This window comes from Heterocephalus glaber, unplaced genomic scaffold, assembly GCF_053883595.1.
Source record: "Heterocephalus glaber isolate CG9 unplaced genomic scaffold, H.glaber_assembly_v1.0 deba00000470, whole genome shotgun sequence".
Classification (NCBI taxonomy): Eukaryota; Metazoa; Chordata; class Mammalia; order Rodentia; family Bathyergidae; genus Heterocephalus; species Heterocephalus glaber.
In genome coordinates this window covers 18631794-18654374 of record NW_028258145.1, presented here as the reverse complement: position 1 = coordinate 18654374, position 22581 = coordinate 18631794, and the positions used below count along the sequence as shown (strand labels likewise).

The 22581-nt window shown below is 37.3% G+C and overlaps 1 pseudogene; it reads left to right on the top strand.

Annotated features, from left to right (window-relative positions):
* The first annotated feature begins 14353 nt into the window (after positions 1-14353).
* Positions 14354-15714, top strand: LOC101712127 (arginine/serine-rich coiled-coil protein 2-like; annotated as a pseudogene).
* Positions 15715-22581: the final 6867 nt, after the last annotated feature.

Here is a 22581-nt window from a genome sequence, read left to right as displayed (position 1 = left end):
AAGTGAGTTTGATTCAAAATTTTATTCTTTACTATGTGTTGGACTCAAGTTTCCCACATGTGTTTTCACCCTGAGTCCTAATGCTGAAAAAACAGCAGTCATTCAAGGGAAGCTCTGCTGCTGGTGATGGCAGAGCACAAGAAGGCAAACCCAACTGTAAGAGCACATTTCCCACCTTCTCTGGCGTCATGTTTTCCACCAGAGCAGAAGCTCAAATCACAGGAAGAATCCTTACCAATGGGGGAATGAAATGCAAATTCATACAAATAATAAAAGGAGAGGTAAGGAATTAGGACCCATAACAAACCTACCAGAGAGCAGTGATGTGATGTTATTTAACACTGTGCTAATTTAAATAATCCTAGAAAATTGGAATTAATTTTCCAATACTTTCCAAAAAGAAAGTGAGGTAGAGAAAGACTAAACACATATACATACATTCAGCGTGACTATTTTAAAAGCAAAATGTGAATTACACAAATTTAAATTATACAAACTTAAAGTTCTTTTGCATCTGCTAGTTATAATGTGGTAGTAAATACAAATATTTATGTTGTACTTCACATCTTATGAAACAGTTTTACATCTATTTTCTCATTTATTAATGTAACTGGAATGATTTTGTTTCTTAGGATCTATACTCATTCTTCTTTATGTGCATAGTATCTAGACACCACCACCTTATTAAGTTGGTAACTCTGCTTATCCCAAAATTAACTATACATAGCAACCAGTTTTTACCACTTTTCACAGTGCTAATTCTTAAGTTTAAAATGAGTATAAAAATTAAAGAAGTAAGGTTCACTTTTGAAAAACCAGGCTACTGTCTAGTATAAATATAAATCATGCTTGTTTTACAACTTAAGCATAACTCAAATTGTTTGGGGGTTTTTTCAATATATATTGAGAACCTACTATGTGTAATTCACATCATATTTTGCTAATTTGGCCTGACAATACCACAATGAACACACTTTATTACCTCCACATTACCAATGAGGAAATGGAGTATCCAGGAGGTTATGTAATACAATCACAATCACATTGAGATTCCCACTTGAGTCTGTGATCTGCAAACAGCTTGTCAGTGTAGTTAATGTTCTAGTGAACTATATTCTCTGTTCCTGTAATTCTCATACATTGTCTCACTTCACCCAAAGTTATAGTACTCGGTTACTGCCATGGAACTTCTATAGACACAGAAAGATGTCTGTCCTAGAAAGACATTTCCTAGATAGATGTACTTTCACACAGTGAATATGTAAAGAAAGAATAGAGATGAGATAAATGAGAGAAGATAATAGGGAAAAATTTTAAAAATCCAAATAAAAACTTATGTCTGAGAACAAAGACTCCATCAAATAGAATCATGAATATTTATAAATATAATAGGAAATTTTTTTTTATAAAAAGGACTGAATCTCTGGGTTGAAAAACGTGTATTAAAAAACTAATACAGGATAGTTGACATCAGAATACTTCTCAGTTAGGTTGTTTACTTTCAAAAGTATAAAAATATTACAGTGTTTAACAAAATAAAAATTAAAATATGACAAACAATACCCTGGAGGTGTTGAAAGAAAAGATAGGAAATGTGTGATAAAGCTATTTTTCTTTTCTGTCATAGCAGGGAGCTTATACGTGAAGTAGAAATCTATGAAAAAAACCACAGTGGTTCTGAACTTAAAATATTTCTCTGCAACTTACAAGGGACTTTTAGAGATGAATATTTTTGTGGTAAAGAAATGCTTATCCCAAACTCAGTATTTTGTTTCTTTTTGCTATTTTCTTTTTGAAAATAAAGTAAAATTCAAGTAAAATTACATTTAAAAATTATATTTAATACAATATACTATATCCAACTTTTATAAAATTGTTTTAGTCTATGCAGATATAAGCATAGAAAGATGTCAGAGTCACCTTCCTTTAATATTAACCTTAGTTGTTTGTTTCCTGGCTCATGAAAATGTGCTAATTTTTTTCATTTTGCACACTTTCTCCTGTTTAATTTTTAATGAATATGATCATCTTATTGAAACCAAAAAGAACTACATTTATAGATATTGAAAGGGTCTCTTTCTAGTTTTTCAACAAAATATTTCTTTATAATTAGGTAGTTCATTTAAATCAACAAATATTGACTGAAAACTTCATCTGTCCAATATACTATGCTAGGAACTTTAGGTATCAAAGTGAACAAGAATGTAATAAGGGCAATTTCAATATAATGTTCTCCAGGCCAAGAGATAGCAGTACATAGAGTGTTCACAAGTACAAGAGAGAGCAGTTTTTGAAATCTGAGGGACTGTGAACAGGCTTCTAGCAAGTGCTTGCGCTTGATCTGAGCCTTGAAAATGGCTAGGAGTTCTAAAAGGAGGAGGAAAAGTAGGAGGGGGAGAATTTCAGGAAGAGAAAATAGCATGAGTCAAATTATAGGGATCTAAAAGAAGTTTGCAGATTAAATGCTGAAGAATCTATAGAACAAGCTAATAGAATTTTCTCTTGCCAAACACATTGCTGGGCTTCTGCCTCCCTTTGCTACTTCAATTCTCCAATGTATGGTAGAAAGACCTGTGCAGAAAATAAGACGTGGTGAAGATGTTCATATTTTATCTCTTTCCAGGCTTCTCCGAAGGACAAAGGCAAGTAGGATCCCACCTACTGATCCAAATTAATAGATTTTTTTTAAAAAATAGATCTACACTGCCACCTGCCTGGGGCATAGTTCTGAGGCTCATTCAGTATAACCATGGCCAAGTCGTAGCCACCATGTGGCCCTTCCTGTACAGTCACACCTGTGACTGATCATGAAGATCATGATTGATGTGGCACTTTCTGATTAATTCTATAGCTATTTCTGATCCTTTGAGGTCCAAATTTCTCTCTTATTCTCATTGCAAGGAAGTCCAAGGCAAACAATTTAAGAAATGAGCTGAAAGGAAAAACACATCATGACAAAAATTTTATCAAGTTCAGTATTCAAAGATTTGGGGCAAAAAAGGGCCTCTATAAAAAGTGAGACATTAGATAGGAAATTTTACGTTAAGGATTAGAGTGGTTTCTTAAAATTGCTACTATGGTATCATGTGTTAAGGGATTGAAGTTAATATCCATGTGATGTCATATTTTGAATTGTTCCTTTTCTTTTTTATCACTCAGTTCTTACTTCTGCCTTTTAGATACATATTCCCCATACAGCCTGAAGAGCAACTGGCTTCTCTTTCTGAGATTCACATCCATTAATATAGTTTCATATTTTCTCTTCTTAATGTTATGTTTTATAATTCTCCAGAGGAGTACATATACATACGTACATACAGATATATGACATATTTTTATTAATTTTATTGGTACATTTTAGGTATACAATATGATGACATTCATCATTGGGAATTTGTACCTTTACATGATATACCTTGGTTCTTACTTTTTTTCCCATTCCCCTGCCCTCCCTTCAACACCTCCACCTTGCCCTATTTACAATGACTTTGTTTCCATTTTTCCTTTTCTCGTATTAATTCCATTCCCTTCTTTCCTCTACCCCTTCTACTTCCCCTTCCCCTTTGCCCATTTTCTTCCTATTTCACATTATCTATTATATGTTTTGATACTTATTTACACTTTCAGTTTCTCACACAAGAGAAACTATTTGGTATTTACATGTGTGTCCAATTTATTTCACTTAAGAGTATCGCCTCAATGTGCATCAATTTAGCTATAAATGTCTCTAGTTTCTCATTCTTTATGGCTGAGTAGTACTCCATTTTATTTTAAAAAAAACAACCCACATCTTCTTTATCCAGTTTCCAGTTGATGGGCATTTGGGCTGCTTCCAAGCTTTAGCTATTACAAACTGTGCTGCTGTGAACATGGGTGCACATATATCACTGTGGTATGATTCTTTTAATTCTTTGGGGAAGATACCCAGCAGGGGAACAGCTAGTCAAATGGGACCTCTAATCCTAGTTCTTTGAGGTATCTCCATACTGATTTCCACAGTGGTTACACCAGTCTGCACTCCCACCAGCAATGGAGAGGGGTTCCTTTCTCCCCACAACCCTGCCAGCATTTGTTATTGGTTGATTTCTTGATAGCATCCATTCTTTCTGGAGTGAGGTGGAATCTCAGTGTTGTTTTCATCTGCATCTCTTGAATGACCAGTGATGTTGGACATCTTTTCTTATGTTTATTTGCTATTTCTAGGTCTTTGTCTGAGAAATTTCTGCTCATTTCAGATGCCCATTTTTGGATCTGAGATATTAAGGAAGGAATTGTGGCTTTAGAAATACACTTTGATCAGACCCTTGGGAATAGAAAGTGAGATCCTTAAGATTTGGCTTTTAGGATCTGTGGCCACAAATGCAATAGGTAAACTGTTTTACAGGAAACAACCCAGGGTAGAGTGGTAAAAAGAAGAAAGATGAGGAAAAGAAGGGCTGGAAAGTAAAGTAATGGAGGGGGCACTACAGCTGGCGTGAGAAGGCAAAACTGAACTTTTAGGGATTACTGTTTGTCTTCCTCTTATGGCAGTCCCTCCACTTCCTTTAAATCTTTAGTAAATGTCTTTATACACAGATATGCATACTGCATTTTTGTGATTATTTTTATTGTTCAATTTTTTGAAAATTAAGGAAAAGGGGTAAATACAATACCCAGAAAAATGTGAAACAGAATAGAAACAATTTAAGTATGATAGTGAGACTATAGAGGTAATTTGGTTCCACAACTGAATATGGCCATAAGAAACTCATGCTGCAAACAGGTGCTAATAAAAATTTTAAAAAGATTCTCATCCTCCCTACTCTACACCTCCATGGTCAATTTAAACTCACAAATCTACACAGCATAACTGCAAGGTTATAACTGTAATCACTACTTTTCATTAGGTTGAGAATTCCTAAAGAGAGAGAAGAATAGAAGGATTCACACTGTATTTGTCATTGATCATTGTTTAATTCTAATTGAGTCACTGTTTGTGCACTGTATATTAGTAAATAACTAAGGCTAGGAATCTTTAGCAAAGAAACAAAGAATTTCAAGGATAATAGTAGACATGCTTCATGCTTGATGAAGGGGCATCCTTGATGCCCAGGGCCTTTAGACAGGAATCAAAGAATCACTTACTGTTATAACAAAGGTATTTGGACAATGAAAAAGGATAGGAGGAGAGGAGGTCTGTCCCTGTGTATGTGACCTGGAATAGAATTTGGGAATTGCACAGGAAACAGCCCCATGTGCATGGGTTCAGCTAGTAAAACCCTGCTTTCTGGATGGTGTTACAAACTCCAGCTCTATCTTTTCTTACTGAAAGAGGAAAACAAATTGTAAATGCATGAAATAGATTCCTCTTCCTTTCAAAACAATAAATTTCTAGTTTGATTCAATCTGCTGCTTAATATGCATAGACTGTGTTTGTATGTTTCCAACAGTGTGAAGATAAAAGTCTCTGCAAGGGATCTGAGCAATCTTCACTCCATGGGCTTCTCTATTATGCAGCAGATAAGTGGAACCAACAATATTTTCTGTTCTTTATTTCCCACCCAGCTTTCTCAGCCTCACCTCCCTGTTCCCCAAGAAATTCCTATTGTGAAAACCTTGAGGAAAAAACTCTATCCCGTCCATCCAGAACTCATCCAAGGACTTCACTGTATATGTGTTTGTGGCAAAGACTAGGAAGGCAAGGATATTTTAGCACAGCCAAGTTTGGATGTGCTCAGCAGTATCCAAGGAGAGTTTTCAGAATTGATGCTTTAGTTTTCATTCTTTAAAATTACAGCTTCCCTGGGTTCTCTCCAAATATGACTCAGAATACCTAGGGGTGGGGCCCAGGCATCTGGATCTATAAAAGCTGTCCTGTTGATTCTGGGGCTGTCTGATTTGGGAGTTGCACCCTGAAACATTCTTAATCATTGGCACTTAACAAAAGTCTTCCTAAGAAAGAATCCCTAGCAAAAACCCAAAACCCCGTAGTGATTTCTTTTTTATGGAAAAATTCACACAGAAAAAGAATTTTCTCACCTCTGTCTCAATTCAGTCAAAGAGACATTTTCATAACAACCACTGAATTTCCCACTGGTACTTGAAATAAATACCTTGACTATTCTATAAATGTATAAAGTTCATTTCATGATGTGGGTATAGTCATTTTCAAATTATCTACTTATGCTCTTAATAAAAGCTCAGGAAGCAAACTGTGAGTGAGCCCAGTTTCTAATTCCAGTTATAATCCCAGTGAAAACAAATGAGAGAGCAGACCACTCACAGAGCTTCTTATCTGGAAGTGCAACAGATTAGTTTGTGCTGGCAAGGGCTGCAAACTTGTCCTGTGGCAACAACTCCTACAATGTCAATAGATTAAAAGTAAAAACATTTGTTTCTTGCTTGTACTACGTGACCCTCACAGGTCACTAGGGACTCTTTCTTCATAGACATTTAGAGCCCAGGCTAAGTGAGTGGCTACCATCTTGAATGGTGCCAGCTTTCACTCATAAGGGAGAAATTTGGAGACTTTCATAGCAGCAATTTTCTCCCATTTCCTATGCACAGGCTAAGCTAGTTGTAGGACCCTACCATACCCACAAAAGAGCCAATAAATGCAATCTTAGCAGCCTATTAAGGGGAGAAAGAAATAGGAATATTCTGTAAATTAGTATCAATGATAGCCAGCATTATTCTTCATATCCTTAAAATAATTATTTTAGAACAGGGCTCTTGGGTTAGACTAGCCTGGACCGAAATGCCTCTTACTGCTTTTTTTTAGTGGTTTCTCCCAATTTTCTTAATTCTCTGAGTTGGAATGGTCTCAGTTGTTAAATGAGGATAATAAAACTGTAGCCAATCAGGCTTGTTGTAAAAATGTAGTTTGAAACAAAAACAAACAAAACACTGTGCACAAAAAAACCCCCACTGAATGTCAGTGCTACTACCAAAGAGAAAGAACTGGTCTTGCATAGCGAGAAATTGGTCTTGGTCTTGCACAGGAGACATCATAGTGGTCTTGCATGGCAGAAATTGGGTTGGACATAGAAAAGCATGATTGGCTCAATGAGAACTATTATGGGAATTTCTCAGATACCTTCCATATGAGATCAGCAGGAAATAAAAATAAACCACCTTTTACATGATCTAAAGGCAAGAAGATAGCCAGTTCTTTTGCTTTTCTGTTGTAAATGCTGTCCCAATCTATTATAGTTTTCTACTCCAAGATTCCATAGTTGTCATCTAAATTCATCTTTTCCTTCTCATTTACTCTCCCTCCTGCTATACCAAGTTCCTTAGTGCTTTCTTCCATTGAGCTTTTGAGGCTGCTGGATCAGTGGGACTGTGACTGAACCCCCTTGGGGAGCTTGTTCACTCCAGCAAAGAAACTAGTTTTGTCCAGCTCTGTTTACTGTTTCAAGGAAGAAAGGCCTTTTACTCTTCCCTGCCATCCAGTCCAGAGCTAAGCTAGCCTCAAAGTAAGTGCAGGAGGATTTGAACAAATAAGAGAAGGAATGTGATTGTTTTATTGAAAACTTCTTTTTGTTGTGAAAAAGGCAGACTCCAGAAAAAGACAAAAGCCTTCAACCAAATAAATCATTAGGTTGAGAGCCAGTGAGGCACAAAAGAGAGAGGTAACTTATTTGACAGAAAGTAGCCAATTCCTAGCTGTCACAAGAGGTCTGTGTACTGACTAAACCATGTCCCTATACTTCAGTTTACATTTAAGCCAAATATATCCCCTCTAGCATCTTCAAGTTACTTAAATAGGCTGTCAGAGCAGAAGGATCACAAAAACTTGATTAACTTCTGGAATTGAACTTTCAGTGCCCCACATGGGTTGCTGATGTATTGCTTGGATTTCTTTTTCTGAAACAAAAATCTTTCAGGTAAAATAGAATTGAAATCATGCTGTTATGACTATCAATCCCCTGGTCTCAGAGAAGTCACTTAAAAATGAGCACTGAACATAAAAAAAAAAAATGAGCACTGGACAGCAGCCTACAAAAAAAGCACAAGGGAAATGACAAACAATATGAATCAAAGGCAGAACAGATGGCAAGAGCAGCTGTGGCATGACAGCCACACTCAGAATACAGTGTCCCTCTTCCCCACATAGGCTCTGTCAGCTCAGGTGGCTCTGGCAAAAGGAGCAGATCAAAGTCCATTCTGCCATGGAAGGCGATGCACATTAGCCGCCCTTGCAAGGCTTTCTCCTTGAAGTAGCTCATTTCCTTAGCTCTTTTACCTGCACAATCTCCTTCCTCTCTTCTTGCTCTTCCGCAAAAGACTGGAGTTAACTGGACTAGCATTTAATAAACACTATTGAATGAATTTTATAGACACAGTAGGTTTTAAACAATCAACACTAGAACCAGTTAGCTAGACACTACTAACTAGCTAAAATTGGACACCACTAGCTAATTTCCAAACATTTGAATGAGTGGCTTAACATAGATTCAGATATCTAGTTTCTCCAGTTAGCTTGTTTTGAAATTATATTTTTTTATTATAAAAGTAATATGCTGCCTTTAAAAATTTGGAATATTTTAATCAATATAAAACTTTAATTCAGAGACAAATATTGCTAACAATTTGATTTCTTTCTTTTGTCTAAGCACATGGAAGGTATTATAAATGATTTAACATTAAACATGCTCATAAATACACCTGGCTTGAGTCATTGATTTCTTCAGGTTACAGTCATAAAAGTGGCAGTATTGGGTCCCAGAATATGAATCAAATTGAGGCATCTAATTTATACTGAAAAATTGTCTTCTAGAATATTTTTGAAGATACAGAATCCAAAGTATATTCAGATATATTCAGCTCACTGACCCTTTGACAGCTTTGAATATGAAATGTATGTTATAGTTATCAATTTGATAAGCAAAGAATGGGATAGCATTGCTTTTATTCTCTAAAATATTAGTTTGGAACTCATATTTTATTATGTTACATGTTTTATTGTTTATTCTTTCCTTAAAATTATATATTTGTATTTATTCTCTCTGATAAAGTTATCAGTTTCTTGAAGTCAAGATTATGTTATTCTTCCTATATTTTTACCTTAGTCTCTGACACAAGGCCCAATCATACTATATGCATTTAATAATATCATTGAATGAATTTTATAGACACAGTAGGTGTTAAAGAATCACCACTAGAAGCAGAGCAGGGATATCCCAGAATTGTCTATGTTTAAGAAACCCTTGGTGAACACTATCTTGTACAATTACAATTCCTACTGTTTTTATTAGCTCACCACTTTCTCTAATACCAATATCCTTAGAATAGGGTTCTGTGGGAACACAGGAACATATAAGGTACCTAAACTTTGAGAGAAGATTAGAGTCCATAAGAAAGGGATAGAGTATAGACAGGAAAATCTTATGACTATGCCACACAATGCTGTGGGTGACAAAAGGAGGTCAGGTGACCCAGGAACTCAAATGGAAGGGAGGTTCATGAAAAATTTTGAGGCTATGTCCCTGGGTACTTAGGAGATAAGGACTACAACAAATGCTCACTTTTAAGCAGGACCATCACTCTTGGGCTAGGGAAGGTTTGTCCAGAAAAAACACAACTGTCCAAAATGGCGGTCTTGTTGGTGCTCAGTATCTTCCTGGGAAATTAGAGTAGAGATGACTTAGGGCTCTTCAGTGTCCTAGCAGAGTCCTGGATTTTCCTCATCTATCTCTTGCCTCAGACCCTGCTCAGATATACTATGGACACTCATTCCATCTTGGAGGTCATTTCACTGAAATCTCAGAAGAACTGACTTGGGCCTATGGCAAGATATAGAGATTTCATTCTTTATCCCAAGACCTCTCAGCATAAGCCCCCTTTACCCTCTGCCAGTCGTCACAAATCTAACGAGGTGAGCAGAACCCTAGCATTAGGGGAACAAAAAGATTAGAATTCAATGGAGATGTTATGTGACCTTGGAAAAGTCCTTTTATTTCTTTGTAGATTTTTTCAATGATTTCTAAATCTCTAACTATGGCAGTTTATGATATTTAGTGTGTGTGTGTGTGTGTGTGTGTGTGTGTAATGAAACTATTCACTTACTCCTGAGTTAAAGATTCTGTGAGTTCAGAAAGTCAAAAAATTACTGATTGGACACATATCTCCTTATGACAATTTAATAGGCCAAGGCTAGCATAAAGTTTATAGCTTATTTTCATTTCTAATCCTATTTGATTTTCTAAACCATTAGCAAACATCATCTCATCAAATCTAAAAGTAATTCTTCTCACTCCAGCTTTCTCATAGATAAAGAACTACAGCCTATTTTTTCATCTCTTTAATTACACACGCAGATGTTGAGAATAACAACACTAGCAATAAAATATGGTGAACTCTATCCACTGGCAAGTACTAATATTTCTTTTCAAATTATGATAAATAAAGAGGAAGCTAAATATGTACAGATAGTGTATCAAAATAATGGAGTGCTTTCTAATACCCATTTCTTATTTGTATGTGATGATTTAACAAATATAAAATTCTGGCTGCAGGCTCCAAGATGCTCATAAAAGATACTTGTTTACAAATGCCACAGTAAAAGTTTATTAACTGGTTGGAATAGGTGTCTGGTTGAACCAACATTTCTACATTTCATAGAAAATGGTGATATTCTGTTTCCTTGCTTATTTTCCTCAGGCCCCAACAACTCACTTTCTATCCCTAGCGAGACCAAGATCCCATCAACTGTATAGGTATTGTATTTGGGTCTTTACCTTGTCCTCGCTTGCCTTTTTCCCTTTCCTAACATCTGATTTGAGATACTCTCATTCTATTCTAGATCCCATCAAAACCTGTTTGACAAGTTTGTTTGGTTGGTTTTGTTGTTGTTGTTGTTGTTGTTGTTGTTGTTGTTGTTGTTGTTTTTGGTACCAGGGATTGAACTCAGGGCCTTCTGCTTGTGAGGCAGGCACCGGAACCACTGAGCTAAATCCCTTGTTTGGAGGGAGCATAGCTACTCCTATACTCTTGACCCAGGAAAACATCCTCCTCTATTGGGGGTGGTCATCCTCTTCGACCAGCTTCGAGAGGGAAGCACATGGAGCAGTGAGGGAGGAAGGGCACACCTGCCTAGCCAGCCAGATCAGCCGAATCAACCCTGGCGATCAGTGGGGTGACAGATGTCGCACCCATATCACCCAAAATGATGAAACTCAATAAAAAGAGACTCCCAACATATCCATTAATTTTTCAAATTATGTGCATTTTCACTTATCTAACATATATCAAGATCCCTTATAGAACTTTGCCTACACTTAAATTAGAACAAATATTTCTGCTTGGCTATGGTCCAGAGAAGAACATTGAGTGACATGCTCGGTGTCTGCACATCAGGAGAAAGATGAATTTTGAAAATCAGAGAGGTGTTCTCAAAATGTTAGAAATAATGTCATAGCAGCACATATATTTCCACTGAATCAGAAAGGAATGTTGACCACAAGAAGCATTTTATGTGACAATCATACAGACAAATGTTTTCAAAAGACTTTTACACAACTGCAAGGTATTGCATTTATATCATTATTGTACATTGTGAAATGTGCTTTCTCTCCCCTTAAATGCCTCTTAATAAGCCATTACAGGTTTATTTTAGTCTCAGTTGTCCTTTCCAATAGACCATCTGTTAGCAGAGTAGGAAGTACAGTTTTGCAGGCTGTGTTTGAGCACTGGCTTTGTCTCAGACAAGCCAAGTGACCTTGAGACACTTTCCAGTAGATTTTTCCACTTTGCAAAACAGAAAAGTGGCTGTAAGGATTGTGCTGGAGAGGGAAAAATTCTTCATTGGTATATTTTTGTGGAAAGATGGTCAATGAAATGACGCTATAATAAAAAGGACTATTGGGAAAAGAAGTTGGTTCAAAAGGGAACACAGCATAAGTGCATCTCTGCACCAGAGAAGAAATAATGGCAAGACTGACATGGAAAATGTAACGTTTTTGTAGGAACATGATCAAATGATCTGATTGATTAAGGTTACCATGCTTCAAATGCTTCAGGCATTATGCTGAGAATTACATTCAAATGAAGAAGCAAATTATACCATTGTCCCTGGTTTTCTATGGAGGGTTGATTCTGGGACCCTCCATAGATACAAAACCTATGGATAGTCAAGTCTCATATAAATGGCATAGTATTTGCATATAACCTACAGACAGCCTCCTGTACATTTTTTTATTTTATGAAAAAATAAAACAAATTTCTTAACAAAATAATGAGAATAATATAGTTAATACATGGTGTATCATGTTAAATCATCTTTAAATTACTGATAATAACTAACATAATATAGATTCTATGCAAATAAATACTCTACTGTATTGGTTAGGTGATAATGACATAGAAAACAAGTCTACATATTTAATATTAATGTAAATTTTTTCTAATATTTTCAATCTGCGACTGATTGAATTGTATCAGATAGGAAGGGCCAATTGTAAATCTAACTAATTAATTGTGCAATGTTGTCGATGCTCTAGTTGTAGTCCAGACAGAAGACTACTGGAAGAGAAGGCCAGGAATGATTTATTTTTCTGGGAGATAGTTTTAGGTAGGTTGGGAAATCTTAGAAAGGATCCATGAAGGAATTGGCATGTGTGACAGACGTTGAGCAGAATTTTGACAGAAGAAAATGCTGTGAAAGGCAATGACAAAGCTTTCCATGAGGAAGGAACCAGAGATGTTACTGGAATCTAGTGGACCAGGCCAGGGCTGCTGCTAAACTTTCTACAGTGCACAGGTAGACCTCTGCAACAAAGAACTATCCAGCCCCAAAAGCCAAAAATACTAAGGTTAAAAAAATTCTGCCAAAGGATCATGGCTTCTAACTGAAGGAAACCATTAGTATGCTTTGAATGGAGGATTTTAAAAGAGTCAGTCTATGGTATGGTCACCTAATTAGGCAAAATGACAGATTAAGGAAGTCAATTAGAAGGAATAGTAATAGTTTTTACATAATAGATAATGGTGGTTTGAACTATAAATGTGAGAGTGGAAATAAATGTATGGTATCTATGAGTTCCTCTATTCAGAGACTTGGAAATGTACATCTATAAACAGAGTTTGCCAATGGACTGGAGACAAAGGGCCATTTACAGATTACACAACTAAGTAGTAGGTAGATGGGACAAGTTTGGAGACCTGCAAGAGGAATAAAAATTCATTTGTATTATTTTAAATTTGAAATTCCTTTAACATAGATAAGCTAGAGACTTCAAGTATCAGATATATGTCTGTAGTTCAGGAAACAGGTGTGGAATAGAGATACAAATTTGAGGATCCCAAAGATATAATATTTACAGGTACAGAAATGAATGACATCAACTCAAGAAAGTGTAAAGCATGAGAAGAGACTTCAAATCTGAGACCCACAAAATTCCATGTAGTCAGCGAGGCAGAGAAGAACAAAGGAGACAGAAAATCACTTCTATAGGACAGGAGAAAACACAGGAGAGTGTGGCTTCGGGAAAGTCAAGAGCAGATACTATTCCAAGAAAGGAGGAAGTGGCCAGCTGAAATGAATGTTTGCTGGAAGTGGTAGGGAATGTTAGGACTGAGAAGAGTCCATCAACTTTGCCAAACCAAGGGTCACTGATGGCATTAAAAAAGAGGAGCTGCATGCAGTGCAGAAGCCAGGTCAAAGTGGAAGGAAGGTGTCAATGTCAAAGGCTGTCTGAGCCCTGCAGCCCTAGTAAACAGCAGAGGTAAGAAATCCCCCACCCTTGTGTTGTGCAATGCTGCAGAGAAATGTCTTTTTCCATAGGGCTAAGAAAAGACTCATGCATGCACCCCTTGTTTATCCATGATAAGACCAGACACAGCTTTCCTAGATTCTCTGCCTCTCAGATGACTGACTGAACCCTTCCACCCAATAATTTGGAACAAAATGTTTGCACTTTGGTTAAGATTATCTTCTCTTAGCTCTCAGGCTTTTGCACCAACCTTACCCTGAGCCATAACACCAATACTGAACATAACGGTTGAATTTGATTTGGTTCTCATCCATTTGGTTTGTGATCAGAATTGTGGAAAAAGTTAAGTTCATAAACCAAGGCACTACTGTATACATCTCTATAAGGGCTTTTGGAGGGGTGGGGAAGATAGGTCACCTAGGGGTAAAACCTCTGAGTTACTATCTGATTATGCTACCTGTCCTTCCTACTTCTCCCCATCCATCTTTCCAGACTTGCTTATTCCTTTCTCTAAGAAAACAACAACAACAAAAATTCTTGATTCATAACCCTGAGAGACTTGCAGGTCTCACAAAAGATCAGACGTCTCAAGTCTGTAGGGAAGATTCCAAGAGGCTGGTGAGGCTGAAAGCATTGAGGTGAGGCTCTGCCTTAGCGGCCAGAACTCTGGAATATGGCGGCTAGTGATACAGAATCAGATGGACCAGCCCCAGAAAAGACATCCCCAGATAGAGATAAGAAAAAAGAGCAATCAGATGTATCTGTTTCTCCTAAAACCTCAAAACATCATTATTCAAGATCATGATCAAGGTCAAGAGAAAGAATATGAAAGTCAGATAATGAAGGAAGAAAGCACAGGAGTCGGAGCAGAAGCAAAGAGCAAGCTAATGTGTGAAGAGACTGAAGACTCTGCAGACTCAGATAGCAAAATAATAAGCCTACTTCATGATAAGGCAAGAAGACATGAATCCAAAGATAAATCCCCTAAGAAACACAAGTCTGAGGAACATAATGACAAAGAACATTCTTCTGATAAAAGAAGAGAGCGACTAAATTCTTCTGAAAATGGGGAGGACAGACACAAACGCAAAGAAAGAAGGAAAGTTGTCACGAGGCAGCATCGTGGTAGAAGCAGGGAACAGAAGAAGTCTCGATCCAGGAGTAGAGGTGGGAAGAAATCACGATCCAGAAGCAGAGATAGAAAAAAGTCACCATCCAGAAACAGGAACAGAAAACAACGGATCAGATCTCGTTCCCGCTCAAGATCAAGACAGAGGCATAGGACAAGAAGCAGGAGTACAACAATGAGTAGAAGTTGAGATAGAAAAAAGAAAATTGAAAAACCAGGAAGATTAGCAGAAGTTTAAACCAGACTCCCAGTCTACCTCCCTTCAGAGGCAGAAACACAGCAATGGATGCACAAGAAGCTTTAGCTAGGAGATGGGAAAGAGCAAAGAAATTACAAGAGCAGCGAGAAAAGGAAATGGTTGAAAAACAGAAACAACAAGAAATGGCTGCAGCAGCTGCAGCCACTGGAGGTTCTGTTCTCAATGTTGCTGCCCTGTTGGCATAAGGAACACAAGTGACTCCTCAGATTGCTATGGAAACTCAAATAGCAGCCCTGCAACCCAAAGCATTGACAGAGACTGGAATAGCTGTGCCCAGCTACTACAACCCAGCAGCTGAGAACCCAATGAAGTTTGCTGAACAAGAGAAGAAAAGGAAAATGCTTTGGGAAGGCAAGAAAGGAGGGGACAAATCCCAATCTGCTGAAATATGGGAAAAATTGAATTTTGGAAACAAGGACCAAAATGTCAAATTTAGGAAGTTAATGAGTATTAAGAGTGAAGATGAAGCTGGATGTAGCTCAGTTGATGAAGAAAGTTACAAGACATAGAACCAATAAGAAGTATTTAGAAATATAGATGCTCAGTATGAAATGGCAAGGTCACAAACCCACATGCAAAGAGGAATGGGTTTGGGCTTCACATCTTCAATATGGGGAATAAATGCAGTTTGAAAAAGATCACACTTTTAAAGTTTGAAACTTTATAGATTTCTTGTTCAGATGTCAGGTCCTTGTTCACCAAACAGCTAGCATTCTAGCTTGCATGGGTGTTGCATTGACTTTAATTTATTGAAAAATACAATTTTTTGTAAATATCAGGTCAGTGATACTGGAGTTAGTGTTGTAATCAGGTTAAACCCACTTCCATTAAACTTGACAGGACTATAGAAGGACAATATTGTTTAGTTAATGAATTCTACTTTTCAAATATATTAAAGCTGCAGGTGGGATAAAATCTCATACATAAAAAAAAAATCAGACATCTCCATTGCAATAAACTTCTCTTATTGCAATAATCCTTCTGAATAAAGTCTCAACTCCCTATGTTTGGGTTTCTCTTTTATTTGACAAGTTGAGAAAATAGAGAATATCTACAGATAACTTTCTCAGAAACCTTTTTATTCTTGATGAAGCAACACCTGAATGGAACTGCAATGTCAAGAGAGTCTGCACTGAATTGGAGCTAATTTGAGCAGAAAGCCAGCAGAGTGGCAGAGACACAGCCTTGACTGGCAGAAACCTGTTTTCAGTACTGCCTACTCACATTGGCGTTGCCTAGCAGAGGTGAGGGTTGGTTGTGGAATGGATGAAGGCCAACTGTTTTGGTTTCCATCTTGTTGTAGTTCAACAGCATTGACAAAGACAATATCTTACAGAAATAGTAGTTTCTACAATCATGGAAGCCGGAAATAGCGGGAAGGAGGACACTGTGCCCGGTTCAATTTGTCCTTGACTCAATGACATCGGGAAATCTACCCAGACAGAAGACCAAGTATAGAATGTTATCCCACAGAGAGGCTGCATCACCAGGCACAGGCAAGATAGTATGGAAACCAAATCTTTCCCAGGTGGCCACACTCACCAGACTTCTACTTATGATATGGGCAGAGTTCAAGCCATTTGGTGATGAGTGAGAAAACCCACAGCATTGTTTCTCAGCAAGACAGGCCTTCATAGAGTTAAAACCAAAGAAAGTCAACAAAAATAAATACACACATACACAGATTGGGACAGCCTGGGCTGTCCCAATAGGTTACTAAACCTTTCTGCTCCTGGGTTCTGTAAGACTCCCCTGCAAAACTTTACACCTCTTTGCTCATAGTCTGCTGCTACAAGCTCAGATTGGATTCTATTAGTTACAATAAAAACAGTCCTAAATCATCATACAAAACTACAATGGTCAAAAAACACTTATGCTCTGAACAACATTGTGTTGGCATTCATAAAGCAAAATATTACAGAAATATGAGAAGAAATTGACAGAAACATAATTGTAGTGGGAACTTTAATACTTGTTGCTCCACACTTGGCTGCTGAAGGAGAAATAAATATGTTCTGAATACTAAAAATAATAAAGTTAAATATTGGAGAACATTTCATATTCTATGCTCTGCACAAACCACACTTCCATTCAACATATTTCTGATAGATTAGTACACATCAAAAATGTACTATGTGATAGGTTTTCTGTAGGTCATAAATAAAGATTCTGTACTCATGGAGCTTTCAACATGGTAGAGAAGAGTTTTCAATTTTTAAAAATTACATATTCAATTACAAAGTCCGTTAAGCTCCATAAAGCAACAGCATGGGGTACAAGAAAAGTGAATATGAAGCAGAGGTGCATAGATGTCCTAGTGATTGAGTGGTCTGCAAAGAGGTCTCAGAAAAGAGAAGCCCATGGCAGGGAAAGGAGCCAGCCAGGAAAATACAGCAGAGATCATTCCAGGTTAAGCAGAACCATGTGCCATGGATCTGAGATAGAAAAGTGTTGCCTCTGTGGCTACATCATTCTAATCAAGCAAAAAAAGGATCTGTGGTCAAGTGAGGAAGGGAGACAGGGACTCAACTTCACAGTGTGTTCAGGACGTGATTCTATCCTGAGAATAAAAAAAATGGAGAACATTCAACAAATTGAGGAAAAGATGAAAATTGTTGATTTCTTTAAACCACCTACCTGACAGGTGGAGAATGGATTGGAAAGATGAGGAATGAGGGGGCAATTCCGATGGACCAGGAGAGAGATGGTGGTTGATTCGAGGGAGGTTTGGGCAAAAGACATGGAAACAGATGGTGATGTGAAATTGTTTTTTGCTAGATTTGACAGAGTTTAGTAATAAATTGGATTTAAGTGGAGTTGGAACGGGAACTATTGCAAATGCCTTTGAGAGAAATAAATGTTTTATTGAAAATTTTGTGGAGCATTTACAAAACTGTATCATATATTCAGTCACTATGGAAAGCTCAATAAACTTTCTCAATCAGAAATGCACAAGCCATGGTCCCTGACTACAACTCAATAAAATAAAAACAAAAATAAATGACTACATTGATATTAAAAGAAAAACAGTCATAATAAAACTGTAGCCTTTACTATCTTAAGTAAAAACTCTTGGTCAATGAAAAAAATCAACCTTGAAATTATAGATCTTTAAACATTATATATATATTATATATTTCAATAAGACATGTAGTAAAAGCCATGTTCAGAGGAGATATCATAAAAAATGATTTCATTAATAAGCTAAAAATAGGAAAATAAATTATACCTGGAACTGAAGTTAGAAAAAGGGCAAGGACAAAATCCGAGAGAGAGAGAGAGATTAAAAAGAAAAGAAAAGAAATAGAAATCAAAATATAAAGCCTAGAAAAAATACACTGCATAAATAAATGAAGCCACTGCTATTCAAAAATAAAATCCAGGGCCGGATTTAGCTCAGTGGTTTCACCGCCTGCTGCACAAGCGCAAGGACCTGAGTTTGATCCCCGGTACCAAAAAAAAAAAATCCCCTAAAATAGACAAAACTACATAATGTCAAATCAAACACAACAAAAAAGACAAATACTCAAAATGACAATAAGAAATGTTAGATCTCCCATTCTGGTGGAACCTGTTATCTGAAGGCAGACAATCCACACAGAGTGGCCATTGGATCCCACAAAGTTCTGCTTCACTTCCTGCTGGGTGGTACACAATAGGCATTCTAGCATTAATTTTATGCAGGGAAGCCTCAGTTTGACGTGCAGAGATAATCTATACAATATTTCCAGGAGTTTAAGAGAAATTCAGAATATTATTCACTCTCAGCCCCTCATCTCTTGAGATAAAGCTGTGAGTAGAAGGATGCATTTGGTGTTTTATGTTAGGGTACTCCTACAATTCCTGTGTTGAAACTCTCACCCTGGTAGTATGATCCTTGGAGGTAGAGCTTTTGGGAAGTAATTAGTCATGAGTAAAGTGTCTAGGATGGCACTGCTATCCTTAGAAGAGAATGAGAGCTAGCTTTCTCTTTCTCTACCACGTGAGGACACCACGTAAGGGAAAAGGCAGCAGTCTTCAGACTTAACAACAAGAACCTCTCTGGACCCAGCCAAGGCTAATAAACTGACCTTGGACTTCCAGCCTCCCGAAATATGAAGATAAATTTCGATAAATTATACGCCATACAGTCTGCTCTACTTTGTTAAAGTAAGACAAGCATCATCTCCATTTACATCAACATCAGGGCTCACAGTACTGATTGCATTGATTGCTTACTGCCTGTGGGGCACATTAAGGGCTCTATAGGAAACATCTTATTGAATCTTCAACATAACTCTCTCATGTAGATCCTATTATCCCTATTTTACCAAAGTGGAAGCTAACAGATTTTGTGCCAGAAAGTACAAAATAAATATTGAATAAACAGTAAATTAATCTGGTTTTGAATAAGATTATTATAATGATGTCAATTCTGCCTCAAATTAATGCAGTTTCAATAAAATTCTAATCAAAATCCTAATAGAACCCTATAATTTTTCCAAGCAAATTTACATTTTTCCTGGAAAAATATTGAATGAATAGAGTCAAGAATGCTTTCAAATACTAAAAAAAAAAAAACCTAAAGAAATGTTTCCCTATCTATTAAAACAAGTTGGAAAGCTGTCAGAGAACTAACCCAGAAAGACAATACTCTAGGGCAAGTGAGATGCCAGTGTACAGTAAAGAGGCTATTACAAATCAGTGTTGAAATGATGAATTATTTAATTAATGGTGCTGGGGCAATTGCCCTCATGATCTGGAAGGCAAAGCATGCAGAACTGACCAAATACACAAACAGATTTGCACATTCTGTCACCTCCCTCTATGCTGGTTAGCTATCCTTGAAGTGGAACATTCTCTGAGATAGTGCCTGGCAGAATAAAATTATTCCACATGTAATTACTACATTCTTATTGTGCTTTTTTCTTTGTAAGTTAAAGGAAGGGGGGAAACGTGGAAAGAGCAGTTTTACCATATACTTGAGCTTACCCTTTTTCCTACATGGACTCAGAGTTTATTGAATATCTACTGACTGGCACCACAGAAATGTGCCATGAACATACACAGTGGAAACACTGAAATCAACAGGAGACAGAATTGTTAGGAACAAATTCAAAAGAAGGCATAGTTCATGGAAGAAAAGACTAGCGAACAATCCTTTGTACCTCAGAGGAATATGAAACTGTTCAGGACTTTTTTCTGCAAATTAGAAAAGAGAGGAAGCATTCTGCAGAAAAGGGGGAAGAGAAATGAAGGAGGGCAGAGAAAGAGGGTGAGTCTGAGAGACTGGAAGATGCAACAGCACCTGGGGGAGTGAAAGAGGATGAAGAGATTCTGCGGGGAGGCGGAGAACAGCCTTGGCAGTGAGTCACACAAGTTGCGCATGAGAGGAGCCAGTAGTGGCTTGAAGCACGTGAGTAATTCAGGGAGATGGTGGTATTAAAGCAAGCTGCCCCAGCATGGGACTAGAGAGGAGAGAGGAGCAAATAGCATCAAGGATCTTGACATGTACACTAATGCTGCAGTCCAGGTGTGAAGTGATAAGGATGAAATAAAAGTCTGATGATGGTGAAAAGGTGTGGCAGGCACTTCGAAGTGGCCATCACCAAGACAGGCTGGAGTTAAAAACCAAAAGTAGTAGCAAGCACCTGATCTAGTTAACATCCAGCATATAGAGATCTCCTTCCACAGGAGTGTTTCAGTACAACCTGGTTGCAAAAGCCCTTCCCTCATTTGTACTTCAGGATGACACATTCCATTCATTCTCTTAGTTTTAATCCATTCACTATTTCCATGTGTTTTAAAAGAACAAATTTATCTGTGTATTTATTCCCAAGAAAAATTGAAAGTCTTAGGTGTATGTATGTGTATGTGTTTGTGTGGTGTGGTGTGTATCTTTCTCTCCATGAGAGAAGGGAATCACCTTAGAAAAATAGAAGCAAATTCTACCCAAATTATTAAGTCAGTTCTAACACTGAACATCTGTGAAGCTTGGAGCAAGTGATGCCTCTTAAGTCTCAGATTATTTACCTGTATGAGGGGTACAGTTTCTTGCTTTTCAGGATTACTGTGACATTTAATGCCAACCTAATGTCAAAAATACATAAAATTATATAAAAGAGATGATTAGTAACAATTACCAAGATGAGATGCTTTTGAATGTCAGGTCGATGTTCTCTGAACAATAATGTTTTCCTTCTCCTGAAAACTCATTTACAACAACTCTTATGACAGACAGACATACACATACACACACACACACACACACACACACACAATATTTGCTTTCTCTCACCTGAGTGTAGTAGAATTAAGGTCATTTCCTTTTACAAAGCAAACAGCCTCTCTCACCAAGAGTGGCACTACCAAGCACAGCCACTCTCCAGGACAGCTTGATGAAATAGTTTGCTGTAATTAGTTTTCCCAAGGGAAAAATGAATAAAAGACTCTCATCAGGTGTTAGGGCTCCACGGCTCCTCCGGCTGATTGAATTCCATTATTTATTTTGTACATCTGGATGGTAAATGGAAGCAACTCTAGCATCAGTTTCTCCAGGCTGTCTCCAAACAGGTTTAATAAGAGGATTAAGAGTTTAAATAGGTTTCCAACTGTTAAAAGTAGTTTTCTCATTTTTCATGTTGACATTCTCAAAACCAATTTCTCTTCTTGACCTTCTTGCCTGCTGCTACCTCTAGAGTGTGGATCCAGCAGGAAGAAGAAGAGACTGTTTTCTGTGTAAGGGACCCTGTGATGCCAGAGCTTTGCTCCACTGAGTACTTACTAAGTACCTAGTACACAACAGAATGGGGATTGACTCTTAAGAAAATTCAAAGGCCTATATATTGGTTGGAGAAAGTAGAGCTCATTGTGAAAATATAGAGCTACATTTTAAGAAACAAATAAGAGAAATCAGAATGGTTTATATAATATTGTGTGGGAAAGATAAGACTATAGCAGCAATTCAGAGAGAGAGTTCAAGATCAAGAAAAGTGGTTCTCAGCACTAGCTATCCATTTGATTCACATGGGAAGCTTTTAAAACTCCCAATACCCAGGCTGTATCCCAAACCAATTAAAACAGAATCTCTAGCAGTGGGACTCTGTTATGAACATATTTTTGAAATTTCCTAAGGTAATTCCAATGTGCAGCCAAGGTTAAGAACCACTAATGTAGAACAAAGACAAAAGTTTCCCTAGAGGTCCAGAGAATGACCATTAAACGAAGAGGGACGGCAATGAAAGGAAGAAGAGAACAATCCTGACTCTGAGTACTGAATGCATTTTAGTATTCTGAGAGTGAAAAAGTATTCTCCATAGCACATTTATCTAGGTAGATTTGTTGGTTAAACAGTCCTGCAGAAATCTGTGGACTCCATCTCTACTTGTTAAAGTTAGGTTGACAGGTAGAATTAACAGATTTCCAGGGTACCATCTACAACTGGTCATGCAATATGGAATGTAACCTGATGAGAGCACATCACATATGTGACCAAATAAAACAGAAGCAGACTAGGAATT